Genomic DNA, 19,169 nt, shown 5'->3' with positions numbered 1-19,169 from the left:
GCAGACAGTGGAGGTAATTATTATAAATGGTAATGGACTGTTTTGACTGACGATAAGCATTAAGCCTATATTTTGTAGATACAGTACTGAATTTTGCCATCCAGACACAGGAATATGAATATAGAATATAGAATGGCCAAGTCATACATCTATGGATCAGGCCAAATCTCCTCTTTCCAATTGCAGAGTAAAATCTGGATTTAGTACCACCAGACGCCCGGTATAGGGCAGCAAAGACCGTGAATATAATCGACTGTAAGTACAGTTATTTTTGTATAATGGTCATAGCTCTGCCATTTTTCACCGGATTGTGACACTTTTTTTTCCTAGACGTTCACAGAAAGGTAAAGAAACAATATACGTTGTATCTTATGGCAATAACGTTGAGGTTTGTTAGATATAATTCCCTGGGTTGATAAAATGGTCTGCATTTAATCACAAGATATTCCACGTTAGCAGAGCAGTGACTCACAAAACAAACGGTGGCGAATATTCATGGAAGCCAAGGGAAGCCAAGCTTCCCCAAAAATACAGTAACATTTTTTTAAAAATTTAAATAAAAAAAATTACAAAAATAATATTTTAAATTTTTTTATAGTTTACAATAATAAAATAAATCATTATTTTTCATCTCTGCACCAGACACGTGAAAATCACAGCACGTAAGTTTCACCATGGACATATGTACCTGTGATGTTTGTTTGGTTTATTTAATTCTTTTTGAGACGTGCTGTCCTATAAATGCCAAGTAATAGTTGTTTCATGGACCAAGACCACAACAGTCTCCTCTCCTATAGCGTCAAATGTTTTATCTGCTGACAAAGCACAATACCTGTTGGTTTTTAGTTCACTCATTGTTTAGGGAAACACATTGTTAATGACATTGACGGATTGTGAATTTTGTGATTGACTCAAATTATATTTATTTGGAAAAATAAATATAGTCACTTTATTTGAAGAGTCAAAACTGTTCTCTTGGCTTTGTTTTGTTCATAGTAGTAACACCGCCGAGCCATACTGTACATGTTGACTGCTTGGTTTGACTGGCTGCCGAGCCATACTGTACATGTTGACTGCTTGGTTTGACTGGCCGCCGAGCCATACTGTACATGTTGACTGCTTGGTTTGACTGGCCGCCGAGCCATACTGTACATGTTGACTGCTTGGTTTGACTGGCCACCGAGCCATACTGTACATGGTGACTGCTTGGTTTGACTGGCCACCGAGCCATACTGTACATGGTGACTGCTTGGCTTAAATAAAAAATAAAAATTTAATTTTTTTTATAAATATTTGTTTTATATATATTTTTTGGCATCCTCTGTTATTTTACCCACGCGACGCCACTGAAAACAAAACGTTTTTATTTACATAAATGCACAAACCTCCACCTCTGGATGTTTCGGAGCAGTCAGCTGTTCTGTTCGCCCTGTAGAGAGTGCGGCCTGGTTGCTCAATAGTCATGAATCTCCCGCTATTTATCCAGGATTCTGTCAAAATCATGACGATGCAGTCCATAGTCCATTCATGATCGATGATCCACAGCCGCAGTTCATCCATTTTGTTCCCCAGAGACAGACTCACGTTAGCCAGGAAGAGGCTGAGTAACAACTGGTGATGGGGAGCTAACTTCTACCTCCTGGAGCTCGCAGTCCTTCACGCGTACCCCTCTCATCCCTTTCACCACCACACTACAGAAGGTTAACCTTTCACCACCACACTACAGAAGGTTAACCTTTCACCACCACACTACAGACGGTTAACCTTTTACTGCCACACTACAGAAGGTTAACCTTTCACCACCACACTACAGAAGGTTAACCTTTCACTACCACACTACAGAAGGTTAACCTTTCACTACCACACTACAGAAGGTTAACCTTTCACTACCACACTACAGAAGGTTAACCTTTCACTACCACACTACAGAAGGTTAACCTTTCACTACCACACTACAGAAGGTTAACCCTTTCACTACCACACTACAGAAAGTTAACCTTTCACTACCACACTACAGAAGGTTAACCTTTCACTACCACACTACAGAAGGTTAACCCTTTCACTACCACACTACAGAAGGTTAACATTTCACTACCACACTACAGAAGGTCAACCTTTCACTACCACACTGCAGAAGGTTAACCTTTCACTACCACACTACAGAAGGTTAATCTTTCACTACCACACTACAGAAGGTCAACCTTTCACTACCACACTGCAGAAGGTTAACCTTTCACTACCACACTACAGAAGGTTAACCTTTCACTACCACACTACAGAAGGTTAACCTTTCACTATCACACTACAGAAGGTTAACCTTTCACTACCACACTACAAAAGGTTAACCTTTCACTACCACACTACAGAAGGTTAACCTTTCACTACCACACTACAGACGATTAACGGGTAGTGAAAGGGTTAACCTGCTGTCGTGTGGCAGTGAAAGGGTTAACCTTCCGTATTGTCGCAGTGAAAGGGTTTAACCGTTTGGTAGTGTGGCAGTGAGAGGGTTATATGTCTGCACTTTATGTGCTCATTTCATGTCTATTCTGTATTGTATGTACTACTTATTGCATTGCACTATTTTACTCCGTTTATTCTTTCTATTATTGTCTATTTTTAAAACTGAATCAAACCTTAAACAAGGTGGCCTGTTGGGATGTTAGATCCTAATGTGAAAAACTGTGATTATATATGTCTGCACTTTATGTGCTCATTTTATGCCTGTCTTTTTTTCTGTTGTGAAGCACTTTGAGCTGCAGTTTCTGTATGAAAGGTGCTATACAAATAAAGTTGTATTATTATTATTATTATTCTGTTTACGCTCACGCTGCGCTGTGATGATATTCCCGGTGTCCGAGTGATCTCGTCGGGGAGCTGCAGATTGCCGATGACGTTGTCTGATTGTTGTAATGTGCTGTATGGAAGCAAGACTGTTCTGGGTGAGCAGACTTTAAACAAATAGGTATATTACTGCTCTTTTGCAAGAACTCAGCATTATCCACAAGAAACGGACAGTTAAGAAGGCCTCTCAAATAGTTGAGGACAACACACACCCTTCACACCCATTACAAACTAATGCCCTCAGGCCGTCGATACAGAGCTTCCACACTGAATAAAAGGGGCTTAGGTAGCTTCGTGCCAACCTCCATCAGACTACTGAACACCTAGGTCTGGTGGAGGCCGGACTGCCCACTACTTAAAAAATAGACTCCCCTTCCACTTGATGGACACATATCACCTGTATTATTATTATTTATTACTTATATACATATATAATTGCTCCATATGGATTTTAATATATCATGCTTTAAGTACTGTAGTTTTAACGAAGCTGCTGTTTTTTTTATAGTGGAGTGTATGTATTGTGACTGTATGTTTGTCTTTTAACCACTGCACAAATGAAGTTCCGAAAGGAAAATAAAGTAATTTGAAGTTGAAGTTCAGAGAATGTTATTATGTGTTCAGACAGCAACCCACGCCTCTCCATCATCATCTTGCCTCACAGACACGTTATTCTTACCATCCTCTTTTAATATCAGTAAAATCACTGCTTCTCTGAACGGCTTGTGCCCAAAACAGGGCATATGACTAATACGTCTGAAAGCAACACACACGCACACACACATACTCACTCTTACACACACACACACACACACACACACACACACACACACACACACACACACACACACACACACACACACACACACACACACACATACTCTCACAAACACACACACACACACATACTCTCACAAACACACACACACACACACACATACTCTTACAAACAGACACACACACTCGCACACTCAGTCTAATATCCGAAGTGCAAATTCATAAGCCCCTAGCAACTGTATTTTTGAAGGCCTAATAATGGAAACTGGAGCCCTGGGAGACATACGGCCAGCAGTAGACGGCTTAACGCTGCACTGGCTGCAGGAATACTAAGAACTCCACACCAGAACCCATGTGTTTGAAGTAGTATATAATTTCAGTGATTAGAACCCATGATGTGATGTGTATAAAGTAGTATATAATTTCAGTGATTAGAACCTGTGTGTATAAAGTAGTATATAATTTCAGTGATTAGAACCTGTGTGTATAAAGTAGTATATAATTTCAGTGATTAGAACCCATGATGTGTATAAAGTAGTATATAATTTCAGTGATTAGAACCCATGATGTGTATAAAGTAGTATATAATTTCAGTGATTAGAACCCATGATGTGTATAAAGTAGTATATAATTTCAGTGATTAGAACCCATGATGTGTATAAAGTAGTATCTAATTTCAGTGATTAGAACCCATGATGTGTATAAAGTAGTATATAAGCAGCATCCAGAACGACAAATCTATCGGGACCTTCGGTAGGTAAACTAGCACAGCTTAGGTGTTCTATTCTAATTGTAGAAATAGAATCAATTACAATAAAAATACATTTGATGAATTGGATTAGGGACTGTCCTCGATTTAAGAACTTATTAGTCACCTAGTAGTCATAGGACTTTGTTGACTAATCGACAAGTTGATTTTTACAGACATATCTGTTAAAATGTGTTTCACACATGTACTCTTAAATATGCAGCGGGACCTCGTTCAGTGTGGCGCTTACTTTTAATGAACAATTATCAATATGTATGACTGAATTGTTTTACATATTTATTCAACTCCAGAACATCGAGATACAAGAGCAAAGTTCTAAACAGACCCAGGTCTAGAATGTACTACCTGCTGCAGTGTTTGCTAATGTTGCCAAGAGCTGACGGGAAATAAAACGTGGGTCCAATCTGTTCACAATTCCACTGAAACCCTCTATAAGTGAATCTTCTCCAGAGTTATCTATCTTAAATTCCTAATTAAGCTAAAATGTCCTTTAAGAATATCTTCCAGTGGCTTTTGGCTTCTGGCACAGAAACACTGTAAACTCTATTTCCCTAGGAGTCATCATTGACCAGCTTACAAGAGCACCTTGATTTCTGACTACCCTAAACATTATTGTAAAATGATTGTATTTTTCCCCCCTAATGTTGGGGTCGCAGTAATGTCCTGACCTCAATATGGAATCTCGTCCAAAGAAAGAACCGGAACCCCCCTAGACTTAACTAAAGCGAACATGGATTCAAGGTTGTAATACGCTATATCAGCCAGTAGGGGGTGCCACGCCCTGTCAGTAAGTGGAAAAAACACTTTCACGTCCACTGACACTGTTCTGCCCTGATCTGAGCAACTTTCTCCCTTTTCTCTTTCCGTCTGTCATTCTCTGTGAAATGTCCACCCGTTTGTTCCTTTGTGAGTGATGATATACAGAACAATAGCTGCTGTCTGACGCTTCTTTTTTCTAGTCCTTATTTCTAACACGGACACATGCATACAGTGCACGCAAATACATGTGTGTGCGCGCGCACACACACACACACACACACACACACACACACACACACACACACACACACACACACACACACACACACACACACACACACACACACACACGTGTACATAAACAAGGAGGAGCAAAATAAACGAATTAATCCTCTGTCACCACCGTACTTTCCGAGTCCCACTCCCCTGTTTCTGGGTGTGAATGTGTGCGCTTTCAAAACATGTTACCCCCCCCCCTTCTTACTCTCACACACACACACACACACACACACACACACACACACACACACACACACACACACACACACACACACACACACACACGCATGCACACATACACGGCCACAGCAGGCCCCCTGCAAGCTTTCTGGCAAACAGTCATAAATCTGTCATCAGGAATGAAGCCATTGCTGGTACTGACCCCGTCTGGATAAACTGCAACGCATAACAAGGGCAGCGGAGACACACACTCACTAACCCCTCTCTCTCTCTGTGTGCGTGCATGTGTGTTTCTATATGTGTGTGTGGGAGAGTAATAAGGGGGGGGGGGGGGGGTGTAACATGTTTTGAAAGCGCACACATTCACACCCAGACAACAGGGGAGTGGGACCTGGAAAGTACGGTGGTGACGGAGGATTCATTAGTTTATTTTGATGCTCTGTTTATTCACTTTCTCAATGTGTCGCGATTGACTTATAAACAGCAGACGGCTTGTGTATTATTTCCAGAACTGCCAAATAATTAGGGCTGACCTCGACTAGTCGACTAATCGATCGAAAAGGAGCCGTAGTCGACTGCCAACCTCAAATATATTTTTCATCATTCTTTCCAAAAGCAAAGAGGCCTAGAAACGTGGCTAACGCTAATGGCGCACATACCAGCGAGGCTAACTGCCTAAGAAAATGGGCACAGAGGCACTGAAAGAGGATTTCACCCGTCTAATGAACATACTAGACAAATATTCAAGATTCAAGAGGTTTATTCATCACATACAGACACAAGAGATATAGTGAAATGAAGGTGGCCATGCCCGCTTCGATTGTGCAAAAAATTGAAATAATAATAATAGAATAGAAATAAAATAGACATGATAAAAATACTAGGATAAAATACAAAAGGCAATGAGTCCTATGTACACTTATTTTTTTTATCCACTTTTTCTCCCCATTTTCTCCCATCCCAATTTCGTATGTCCAATTCTCCCCTCCCCTGTCTTGAACGTTGCTAGACTATGCCTCCCACAGGTCGGTTGTAGTGAGGACAGAAGCCTTGCATCACGTGTCCCCTCCGGTACACGAGGAGGCAGCCTGTCGCATCTTTTCACTGCAGCAGCTCGAACTCTCAGTGGCAAGGAGTAACGCGTGGGAGGCTCACGCTGCCCCCGTCACTTCCTGCTTCCGTCGCACCGGCGTCCCCAAACCGACCTGTAGGAGTCGCTGTCCACAACGTCAAATCCCCACCCACCGGCTTTCCCACCCTCTAACACTTGCCAATTGTGTTAGTATGAACGACCGGCCAGCCGGTAGCAACGCCGAGAGCTGGGCTCGAACCCAGCGTCTCCTGCGTTAGAGGCGAGCGCCTTGCCCACTGCGCCAATCAGCCGCCCCACTTCTATACACTTCTAAATATCAAGATGTATCCATCAGTGGACCAATTGCATGCTTTTGCAGAGGACAAGAAGCCTTCAGTCGACTCCTTCAGACATTAAACACCCCCCACAGCCCAAATGGAATGATCCAAAAATGTATATATATATATTATTATATATATTTTTTTGCGTTCTGGGGGGTAGTCGACTACCAGTCGACTATCGGCAAATTTTGGCCAATCAAAGCAGACTATACAAATCCTTAGTCGGGGACAGGCCTAGAAATAATACGAGGCATGGAGTGTGACACAGTGGTGCAAACAAACTGGACTGGAGATAGTGGTCAGCATCGATGATGTCAACATTGCTTTTCTTCAAGTATCTAAAACAGAGCGGGGGAATCCAGTGTGCTACCGAACCGATGAGCGGGTGGAGAGTTTATTTTATTTGTATTGGTTCATCTATTGGCATCTATTACTTTTCCACCGTTGATGTTTTTTTCCCCGCATGTTCCTCCCAGAATCGGCCTTTTGTCAGGATCGTGTTGATCTGCAAGATGGCACGTTTCCTTTCAGCCATCATCGGCTCTGTCCGGATTATTGGCCGTTTCAAGTTCTCACAACCAAGGTGTTAGAAAGAAGCTAAACCGTAAAGAGCCGTTTTTACTGCTGTGAAGATTTTCTTTTTTGCTTTAAGATTTAAGTTTCAAGTTCAAGTTTCTTTAATAGTTGTCATACAGAAGTACAGAATACTTTTATACAAAATGCTTCTTACTGTTACGCTCCAGAGACTGTGCAAGACAAGATAAGTATGAAATAAAATAACATAGTATAGCATGTAAATTAGAAGTAAAAAAAAATGAGGAGGGGGGAGCTCCAGTAGCTCACCGCGTATCTCTGCGCTATTTCGGCGTCGGGGACAACCGTGCGCGTCACGGATCTGGGGTACACGAGTTCGACTCCCGGACTCGCCGTATTTTCTCAGTGTCTTTCCCCCGATCTATATCCTATTCAACCTGTTTCTGTCGGTCATGCTTGACCAGAAAAAGCGATAAACGCTAAAAAGAACCAGCTGACTGGTCAAAGTTTAAAAAATAAATAAAAAATTAGGTCACAGTGTTCAGTATAGACATATGTACAATGTTCGATGCAGAATAGACGTAACTGAGTTACCATATAATATACAATACTATGCAGTGTACTAATATACAATACTATATAGTGCAAGGCAGAAATGGGATGAGGTGCAATTTAGGTACAATTTACAGTAGGTGTACGAGTTGTAGTGCAAATCCTTTATCAATAAATATAAAGTGTGTTTGTGTGATCAAAAGTGTGGAGAGTGGGTGCTGCAGTGTGTTTGTTTAAGTGAGTGTGTGCGTGTGGGTGTGTGTGCTGTGTGCATTTGATGGTTGTTGCATAGTGTTTATTGTTCGTTTAGCAGCCTGATGGCCTGGGGATAGAAGCTCCTTCTGAGTCTTTCTGTGCTCGCCTTAAGACTCCGGTATCGCTTGCCTGACCGCAGCAGTTCAAAGAGGCAGTTGTTCGGGTGGCTCGAGTCCTTAATAATTCTCTTAGCCTTCCCCCTGCACCGCTTGTTGTAAATGTTCTGGAGGGTGGGAAGCCCCCCTCCAATTGTGCGTACGGCTGAACGTGTCACTCTTTGTAGTCTGCTACGGTCTTGTGCAGTGCTATTCCCAAACCAGGAGGTGATGTTGCCAGTCATTTAGTCGGTTTTGTCGTTAGAATTATTGTTATTATCAGGGTTCGCACAAGGTCCTTGAAGTGCTTAAAATGCTTGATTTTTGACAAAAAAATGTCGAGGCCTGGAATTCCTTGAAAACAGCCCATTTTTTAACCTCTTAACTGGCGCCCCCAAAAGTGGCAATTTTTTTTACTTGAACTTGAGGACTGCATACTTTCTTTGCAAACCAGAATACTATACTTTATACTTATAGCACATGCATGAGCCTGGTCTCCTTTGAAAGATAGCATTCTGAAGTTTATGATACAATAAAGAAAATTCACTTTTAGTGCTAATGAAATAGAGTAACATAGGTCTGAATGTTGTAGAAAAACTAGCTTGAAAGGTTTTTCTGTAGTAGTTGCGATATCCAAAAGTAAATAAAAAAAAAATGGTATGGCTGAAAAAACACACTGGGTCCATAGCCTGAAGTCTTGTGTGTGTGTCCGTGTCCAAATTTTATAAAACAATTAGTGATTAGGAGCGATTTAGGTAAAAAGTTAAAAAATAAAAAATAATTATAAATAAGCCAATTCATTCAGCGCAAATTTCTCTTCCTGTTTGCGCTTGTGACTTTTCACCTAGATCCCTGATTCGCTCATCCCCACGTGGGGTAGCATTGGATAGCCACACTCATTGGTTACAACCCTGTCCAATAATTCTCGAGATCGCCAAATGATTGGCGGAGCTGGAGCGTTGGGAGTGGTATTCGAATTTTTTTTAAGTCTGCCGTGTACTTCTGTGCACGCCTCACATATCGGCATGTAACTCGAGAACCGCTGAACAGATCTTGTTGCCTGAAACGGCAATCGACAGGCAACAAATATGGCTTTAATTCCATATATATATATTGTATTAAAAAATATGCACCGTCACTGACTGCGAGCAGCATGCACACACACACACACACACACACACACACACACATACAAGAAAACACTCACCATTCCCTTCTGTTATTGTACTGAGAACGTCAAACCCCCCCCCATCATTAATTTCCTCTACCGTCAGTAGCACGACCGAGGGTGCACACCTGGGAGTGCTACATTCATACATATTATCATACATACATTCATACGTATATTTATTATATCATGGTTGTGGTTTTTATTGGTGTTTCTATTTTCTGGGTAGGTTAATTAATTGATGTGTAGCACCTGTGTAGGAAGTTAATTAATTGATGTGTGGCACCTGTGTAGGAAGTGTTAGTTAGCTCATTGGACGCCGACAACACTTGTATACGTGCTTGTCCGACAACCGTTGAATGTCAACCACGTATATATACGCTATTTGATCGTTATTTATTTTATTCTATATTTCCATTCATTATCCATCCAGGGAGCCTGGTGTTATCATGGGGCTGAGTCTGAGATCGCTAAAGTGCAATACCTGCCACATCCTACCAGGCAGCGCTATCGAGCCCCGTTTGAAACCTTGTGTATTGGGCTGTGCGTCGATGAAATTCCTCCGGGCGCTCTTTTCTACTAACCTGAACCTAGGGCTTCACCCGATCGCATTGAATCGTTTTCGGGACCCCCCGATTCATTATGCTGTGGTGGGTTATGTCGTGGGCCAAATGGACATACGATCTACCAGATGGCAATCAAATAATTGGAATATTCTTTTTGGAATCCCACCGGCCACAGGTAAGAGCAATTTAACATACATTTCAGCTCGATTGTGCCTTGTTTTCATAGCCATTGCCCTGATCAGCATATGTTGTTGTACTAACGAATGCCGTTATTGACTATCAATTAATCAGAAACGACCCCCCCCCCCTTTCATGCATTCATGATGGAACATAATACCGATCATATGCATTTGATTTTTTTTTATTGTAGCGTGTGTAGGGACGAAATTCCAATGGATTTAGTATAATACACATCGCGGGATATTACTAGCCTCCTAGGAATTACCATAGACCGCTCTAAAACCATACTTATATTCACCACGGTATAAAACGGGAATGTATGGATGTAGAATCTCCATTCTCCACGTGACCTAGACCTAGCCTACGTCAACGAAGCACCTGCTGAAGTTCTGAAGCTAAAGTGTAACTAATTGTAAGAAATTGGTTTTAAGCCATAAATATTTGATCTGATTATTTTTCAACAAAAAAAAACGCATTTAAAAAGTTAATTGTATCCTTCAAGTGACATCCTTGAAAATTTAAAACAGTGCTTGGAAAAGTACTTAGAAGTTATTGAATTTAATTTTGCAATGTCTGTGGGAACCCTGTATTATTATTATTATTATTATTATTATTTTGTTTTAAACTGTTCCATCCACCTTGCACGGAAAACACTCCCTCAGATCACACAGACTACTTCTTCTTCTCCTTCTTCCTGCTCTCTCTCAGACTCACTTCCTCTTTCAACAACAATGGCCGTCGGTTGAGCTTTGGGGAAGTCTGAAAGAAAGAGGAGAAGAGAGAAAGTTCCTTAGAGAGAGACCTCAGATTTCTAATCCCTCCCTCGGTTGATTTGATTGGTCCGTCGACAAGAAGGTTACATTGACGTCGATGCGCCGAAACATTTTCAATCGAAAGGCGCGCCGGTCACAATGACAAGAACACTGAACATGATAGAGAAAAGGTGCAGGCGCATTCAGAAGGGTGTCCGATGTGATCTCAGCCTAAGGCTATATTGTTAATAATTAATTATTATTATATTGTTAGCTGCAATTTTTACATGAATGCTATTTTTTAGACTGTGTGATATACAACTCACAGTGACGGACAATCTTACGTGAGGCTGAACGTAGGGCTGGTCGATATGGCCAAAAACGTTATCATGATAAAATTATTTTCATATAACTCTATCGATAATTATCGTAGATATAATGTCTGTCAAGTTTAATTAACTTCTTATGCCTGGCGCCGATGGACGGGCTATTAATAGACTTGTTTTGCTGCTGCGAATGTCTCGAGTTGATGTCGTCATCAGTCAGTGCACGTTAGCAGAGCAAGCGGTGTATCCCATGACAATGTACTAAATATGACCCTAAAATACTCCGTTCCGCCCCAATACATTGCAACGACGTCCACCGCATACCCCACACTACTCTAACCGTGGCCTCAGAATTCATGCCACACACCCACTCGGCACGTAAACTATAAAATAGCGCCGTGCAAGCTAATTATCCTAGCCAGCCTTGTTTACTACTTGAGTCCTACCTCTCTACCCAGAGGTCTCCTTCCGCTGTCGGCCATCTCCTTCACTGATTGGTTGTTAGTGCGTGTGCTCATATCCAAGCTTGGAAAATCGATATATCGAAACTTTGCGACCACGTTTCATGTTTTTTTCGAGGAAATAATTTATCGCGATAGTTATCGTTATCGTTTTATCTCCCAGCCCTAGCTGAACGGCAAATTTAAGACTCTTTTCTTATATAAATTGTGTGTGTGTGTGTGTGTGAGTGTGAATAAAACGGTGGCTCTGAATGACCCGTGGCCTATGGATGTTTTTAATCCCCCATCTCTCTCTCTCTCTCTCTCCCTCCCTCTTTCACTCTCTTTCCCTCTGTCCCTCCCTCCCTCTTTCTCGCTCTCTCTTTCCCTCTCTCCCTCCCTCCCTCTTTCTCGCTCTCTTTCCCTCTCTCCCTCCCTCCCTCTTTCTCGCTCTCGCTCTTTCCCTCTCTCCCTCCCTCCCTCTTTCTCGCTCTCTCTCTTTCCCTCTCTCCCTCCCTTTTTCACTCTCTCTCTTTCCCCATCTCCCTCCCTCCCTCTCTCTCTCTCTCTTTTTCCCCCTATCCCTCCCTCTTTTTCTCTCTCTCTTTCCCTCTCTCCTCCCTCTTTCCCTCTCTCTTTCCATCTCTCTTTCCCCCTCTCCCTCCCTCTTTCTCTCTCTCTCTTTCCCTCGCTCCCTGCCTCCCTCTCTCTCCCTCCCCCTCCCTCCTTCTTTCGCTCTCTCCCTCCCTATTTCACTCTCTTTCCCCCTCTCCCTCCCTCTTTCGCTCTCCCTCTCTCTCTCTCTCCCTCTCTCTCATCCTCCCTCTCCCTCTCTTTCTATCTCTCTCTCTCTCTCTCTCCCTGCCTTGCGCTGACAGAGCGCTAAGTGTAGCCGGCCCCACTGTACTCACTCTCCCTGCAGCTTCATAGACGCTAATCCATTGTGATGACAATCGACCTTGCTCTGAGACGTGCGTGTGTGTGTGTGTGTGTGTGGGTGTGTGTGGGTGTGTGTGTGCGTGTCCAGTATCTCCCCTCTAGCTCATAACTACGCAGGTATCACTAGTCCGTTCAATGACGATCTCCTCTCCTTGGTTGTCAAAACATTAGTCCGTCCTGGGGAGCCTTTAAGACTGGTTGCTCATTTGGCTGTGTGTGTGTCTGTGTGCATTTGTGTGCAAACATGTGTATGTGAGCGCTGTCCACTCCTTTGGGGAGGGGGGGGGGGGGGGGGGGGGGTGCAGAGCAGAGCGTATCATACCCCGATCTGGGGCTCTCTAACCTTGGCTGGAAGAGAGCTGCATAGGCCTCTGGAGCCTCCTGGGGAAGGGGGGGGGGGTGCTTTGTCTCCGCTGCTCCCCCAGCTGAGGAGACTGGTCTCTGGGCACACGCGGCCCGTGGTGACCCTGGGCCTCCTCAGCTCCCTGGGTTACCAGCCCCCCCCCCCCCCTCTGGAGAAAGGGAAAGCAGGGAGAGGCTGAGCAGCACAAGGGGCCATCTGGTGCACACACACACACACACACACACACACACACACACACACGTGCACAAACAAACACCCATGTAGTCATGTTATGTTGTAGTGTATCTCTCCCTCGCTCTCTGTCTCATGCAGGCAGACAGACACACTGTCATTCTGACTGTGATCCCTGCTCTGCTAACTACCTCTGTGTGAGAGGAAACTAGGGGCTGAGGAGGGATGGAGGGGTGGAGGAAGGGATGCAGGGAGGGAGGGAGGGATGGAGGGAGGGAGGGATGGAGGGAGGGGTGGATGGAGGGAGGGATGGAGGGAGGGATGGAGGGAGGGATGGAGGAAGATAGATGGAGGGGTGGATGGAGGAAGGGAGATGGAGGGATGGATGGAGGGAGGGATGGATGGAGGGAGATGGAGGAAGAGGGATGGATGGAGGAAGAGAGATGGAGGGAGGGATGGAGGGAGGGAGGGATGGATGGAGGAAGGGAGGGAGGGAGGAAGATGGAGGGGATGGATGGAGGGAGGGATGGAGGAAGAGGGATGGAGGAATGGAGGGAGGGATGGATGGAGGAAGGGAGATGGAGGGATGGGTGGATGGAGGAAGGGAGATGGAGGAATGGAGGGAGGGATGGAGGAAGGGGTGGAGGGATGGATGCAGAGAGGGATGGAGGGAGGGATGGAGGAAGGGGTGGAGGGATGGATGCAGGGAGGGATGGAGGGAGATGGAGGGATGGAAGCAGGAATATGGCTGTCGTCCTCGAAAGGAATGTTCCGGGGGCGGCTAGTAGTCATAGAATGTTGTCAGCAAACCGGTGGTCTGAAGGTCCTCTTAAAACCTCTTAACCCTTTCACTGCCACACTATAGAAGGTTAACCCTTTACTATCACACTACCAACGGTTAACCTGCTGTCTTGTGGCAGTGAAAGGGTTAACCTTCTGTGTATTGTCGCAGTGAAAGGGTTAACCGTTTGGTAATGCGGCAGTGAAAGGGTTAACGTTCCGACAGCCCGCCTGCCCTCGTCTGTCGCGGTCACGCTGTGTGTTATTGTCCATCAACCAACACATCGGTTTGAAAGCTAAAATGGTCAATCAAAACACAACAGCTGTTTTGATTGACACCCTACTTGGCCTATTACGTGCTTCCAAATTTCGGGTTATAAGACAAAAACGGCCAACGAGCGTCAGTTTTGGGAAAGTGACCACTTCTGGTTTCACCTTTGACGGTGAAAACGATCGACCGTTTTTGTAGCCAATAAAATCTGGAATCATCTGGAAATTAGGATATATGATGTGAGGGATATTAACCAGGAAGTAGGGTTGGGCGATATGGCCTCTAAATGATATCGCGATATTTTTTGGCCATATCATGATATCGCGATATTTTGACATTTCCTCTAAAGCACTTAAAAATGCTTGATTTAACCCTTTGATGCATACAGTCACGCCAATATGATGATTATAATAATTCCCTGCAACATATGTTTGCATTATTAAACCATGAAGATGCTTTAAAAAATAATTAAATGAAAATGTACTAAGAGTAGTCTACTGACACACTAATAAAAAAAATTATTTACATCTAAGACAATTTATATAAAAGACTTTTACACAGTACTGTGTTTTCTATCCACTTTAGCCAAACACACACACACATATATATATATATATATATATACACACACCTGTGAGAAAATAATAATCACACACAAAGGGATAATGGCTTATAGCAGACTTAATGATGTTAGAATATTTCAGATAATTAAATGTTTATATCATCAACTATCCAGTTAGTATTTATACTGTAACGTTTGGCTACTTTAAATCATTGAATGTAGAGAAAGAGCGAGAGAGAGAGATAGAGAGAGCCAGCCCCCCCCCCCTCGGGTTTTGTTCTAGGTTTGCGTTTTGAGCATATAAGCTGCCGTAGGTGATGATGTCACACTCGAATGTCAACACAGGAAGAGTTTAACACACAGAGATGGAACTGGATGCCCAATATAAAGAAACGAATAACCAATAAATATGAAGTTATGTTTAAACCTCTGTTGTCAAGCGTCGTCAATATAATCCACCCCCTTTCCTCAAGAATGGAACTAGTGTCGTGGAGTCCGCTTTGAGCGTTTCCAGGGTTAGCAGCTAACGCTAGTTAGCTTAGCCTAGTCATGGGATAAGTTAGCAGCTAACGTTAGCCCATTGCTCGCGTCAATTAAATTGCATGTCATTAACCCTTTAATCACCAAGGACGCCGTAACACGTCATTGCTCGCCATGCTTAATCTGCCAATGACGCCGTAACACGTCATTGAGATCGATATTTCAAAAATCTGTGATGGCAATCATATTTCTCCCGCGGAGACTTGAGATCTCCTGTTGATCTCCTCTCAACTCTCCAACGGTTCAAGAGCGCCATCTGGTGGCCGATCGGCGGATCGCCCAAACAGGAAACCGGAAACAGAAAGTGGTGCTCATCCAAATTCGGTCCGACCACTCGCTATAGCTCCCGGGGCTCCATCTCGACACACTGGATAATCAATCACTCGCCCTAACTCAATAAACAACGTTATTTGGACGTATATAGTATTATACAACCTGGAAATGGTTCATCTAGATCAACATCCCATAATAGCAAAATTTCTACTCCAAGCTGATCGCCCAACGGCCCGAGGAGACTGGGGTAAGTTTCAGCGTTTATTATTACCGTGTTCGATACAAACTGCTCTGATGATCATATCACCCACACTACATGAATCATCTAACGTTGGCCACGGAATTATAAACGACCCCCCCCCCCCCATTCGGTCAACATCAGATGATGAGTAGTAACTTCTAGAAGCACGTATATTTGAATTTCTTTTATAAATCACGTTCTGCAGAATGCTGCAGAAAACGATAAAAACATATTTATACTTTAGACCGTATTTTAGTATGAATATGTGAATGAAAAAGTAGAACGTTGCTACATCCTAAACGATAGATAATTGACGTTAGTAATGTCAATTTATCAATACAATTTAAAAAGTTTTAGCCCTGCAAAGAAGGGGAACTTCTCCATAGACAAATAGAGCTGGCAGAGGATGGTATACGGATGTACATAAGCGTGGCAGAGAAAGGGTTAAAGGTCCGCGCTAGTCTGTGTCTAATGAAATTACAATTGCATGCCATTTAAGGTCCGCGCTGGTCTGTCTATAATGAAAATGAGAGGACAGCTCTGTGCTAAAGCAAGTCTCATCTCAGCCGCGACCTAACATATACTCGATGTTCACGATATAGTAATTTACTACATCTCATGTAGAACAAGACGCGATACATCGAGTATACTCAATATATCGCCCAGCCCTACCAGGAAGTATATGTTTTTCTCTCTAGCGAAAGAGAGACTCGTGCAAATGCATTGGTGCCAATGGCCATTTTGGATAAACATACCCGATACATACCATTAGAAAAACATGTGTAAAACACACATTTTCTGTGGTATTGTTATCAACTTTGGACCTGTAAGACTTCCAGGCTATGGACCCATTGTGTTTTCCAGCTCGTAAGTAATACAATTAAATAAAAACTTGTATTTCAGTGTTTTCACACCTCTGTAACTCTATTACAGTAGCACTCCGAGGGATTCTTCCTGTTGTGGAAGAACATTCAGAATGTTTCCTTTCAAAAGAGGCCAGACTCATGCAGGTGCTATAATGTTCAAGAATAACTTTCAAATTACTTTGGGTATATGACCGGTGTTTTATAAAAAATTTGCAGGACTGTTAACACATTGGCTGCCAGCCCCGAGATTTCTCAGGTTAACTCTCCAGCGGTTGAGTGCCAGACCTGAGATTTCTTGGGTTTTGGTTGTTTTTTTCTTTTATTCATTTTTTTTTTAATTCATTACAGGTTCACTCCCATTACCATAGGAAATCATTCTGAAATCCCAAAAGTGCAATACCGGCCACATCCTGCTAGGTGGCAGTATCGCCCACCCTTTGAAACCTTATTTCACACTCTGTGCTACATCGTATTATGGTCCGGGCGGAGAATTTAGACCAAGTGAATTGCTTCATCTGACCACTTCCAAACGCGTTCAGCACACTTGAGGCATATCTTGTGCACTTCGTGTCAGGGACCCGATCGACATCAATACTGGAAATCACGATCAGACAATTGGAATATTCTTTTTGGGATACCTCCTAGTAAAGGTAAGGACTATATGACATCAATTCCACCTTGAGCCTACAATGATTTCATATCGATCCAGCCGATCAACGTATGTAGTATTCAAAACGAATGCCGTTACTGGCGATCAAAGCATCAAAAAACAACCCCCCCCTTTCATGCATTCATGATAAAAACATAATACTTATTATATACCTTTGAATTGGAAATAGTAGCGTGTACAGGCGAGCAACGCAAACGCTTTTAGCAGAATTCACCTATTGCTCCATAACACAGGAATTAGCCAGGATCACTCTGAAACTATACAATATTCACCATGGTATAACACGCAAACGTATACATGAAGAAAAATATATAGCTATAATATAGAATATAGATATAGCCCTGCAAACACCACAACGCACAGTGAAAATCCCTATACTTTACAGCGGTGGCACACTTGAGTACAAGGATGGCTAAAGCCGCTGGCAGCCAAAGTGTTAAGGGGTTAAATCTAGAGTTTGACAGATATCTGCTTCTAATTTCTCAGGAATTAACTCATTCAGCATGGAGATAAACTACTGAATTAACTCATTCAGCATGGAGATAAACTACTGAATTAACTCATTCAGCAACAACAACAACTCATTGACTAAGAGGAATAGAGTTGGGATTGAGGAAGAGGTGGAGGGATTGAGGAAGAGAAGGAGGGATAGAGGAAGAGATGGAGGGATTGAGGAAGCGATGGAGGGATAGAAGAAGAGATGGAGGGATTGAGGAAGAGACGGTGGGATAGAAGAAGAGATGGAGGGATAGAAGAAGAGATGGCAGGATGGAGGAAGTGATGAAGGGATAGTGTGTTTGTGTGTGTGTGTGTGCGCTAAAAAACGGACGGAGAAATATAATAATGGACTTGGTGTAGACGGAACACACTATTTAGCTTCACTTCATTCACATGTTAATTTCTATCTCTAAATTGAAACACTTTCAGTCGCCTCAGATTGTCTCTGCGCGCTCGTACGCTACATTACATCACAATCGTACAAACGGATGCATTTCAATATTAAATATTCCCACGTTTTGGGAAAGAACGTTAAGATAAAATAAAGGGCGGGAAAACGACTAAGCAAATCCACTGTGTGCGGAGGAAGACGGAGACAAAGAGCAATAGAGAATCGGCAAGGAAATTATTTTCTTTTTTGTTTGAGAATTTGCCCGTCTGCAGCTTGTGCTGCTGCTTTTGTATTTCTTGGGGAGGTGTGTGTGTGTGTGTGTGGGGGGGGGGGGGGGGGGGTTGTGTGTGTGTGGGGGGGGGGGGGTGGGGGGGTCAGGTCATGCAGATGGTGTGAAGTTGCAGCACAGACGGTTTCCTCAATTTGACTGCTTTTTTATTATGCAAATCTTCCCTTTATGAGCAACAACACACTCAAGTGTGTGTGTGTGTGTGTGTGTGTGTCTGCACGTGCACATTGTGTGTGGTAGAGTGTGCGTATCATCCAATGAAATATTAAGTAGGTCTTCATGTCACTCTGAATTTCCCTTGTATGTCGACACGTTGATCTTTAGAAGAGGCAATAAGCCAGACCCTAAACCCCCTGTGTGGTCATGTGACCACCATACTAAGACATGCGTTTGCTATTCATGCTGTTTTTGGTGAATGTTTGTAT

The 19,169-nt window shown here is 43.1% G+C and overlaps 1 protein-coding gene across 1 annotated transcript in view; it reads left to right on the top strand.

The window, feature by feature from the left end:
* Positions 1 to 19,169, top strand: part of rps6kc1 (ribosomal protein S6 kinase polypeptide 1) — a 113,258-nt gene that overhangs the window by 81,865 nt on the left and 12,224 nt on the right. The gene's annotated exons all lie outside the window — the stretch shown is intronic.

This window comes from Notolepis coatsorum (assembly GCF_963971535.1).
Source record: "Notolepis coatsorum genome assembly, chromosome: 15".
Taxonomy (NCBI): Eukaryota; Metazoa; Chordata; class Actinopteri; order Aulopiformes; family Paralepididae; genus Notolepis; species Notolepis coatsorum.
The sequence above is the reverse complement of the archived record's forward strand: the minus strand, read 5'-3'. Positions and strand labels throughout refer to the sequence as shown.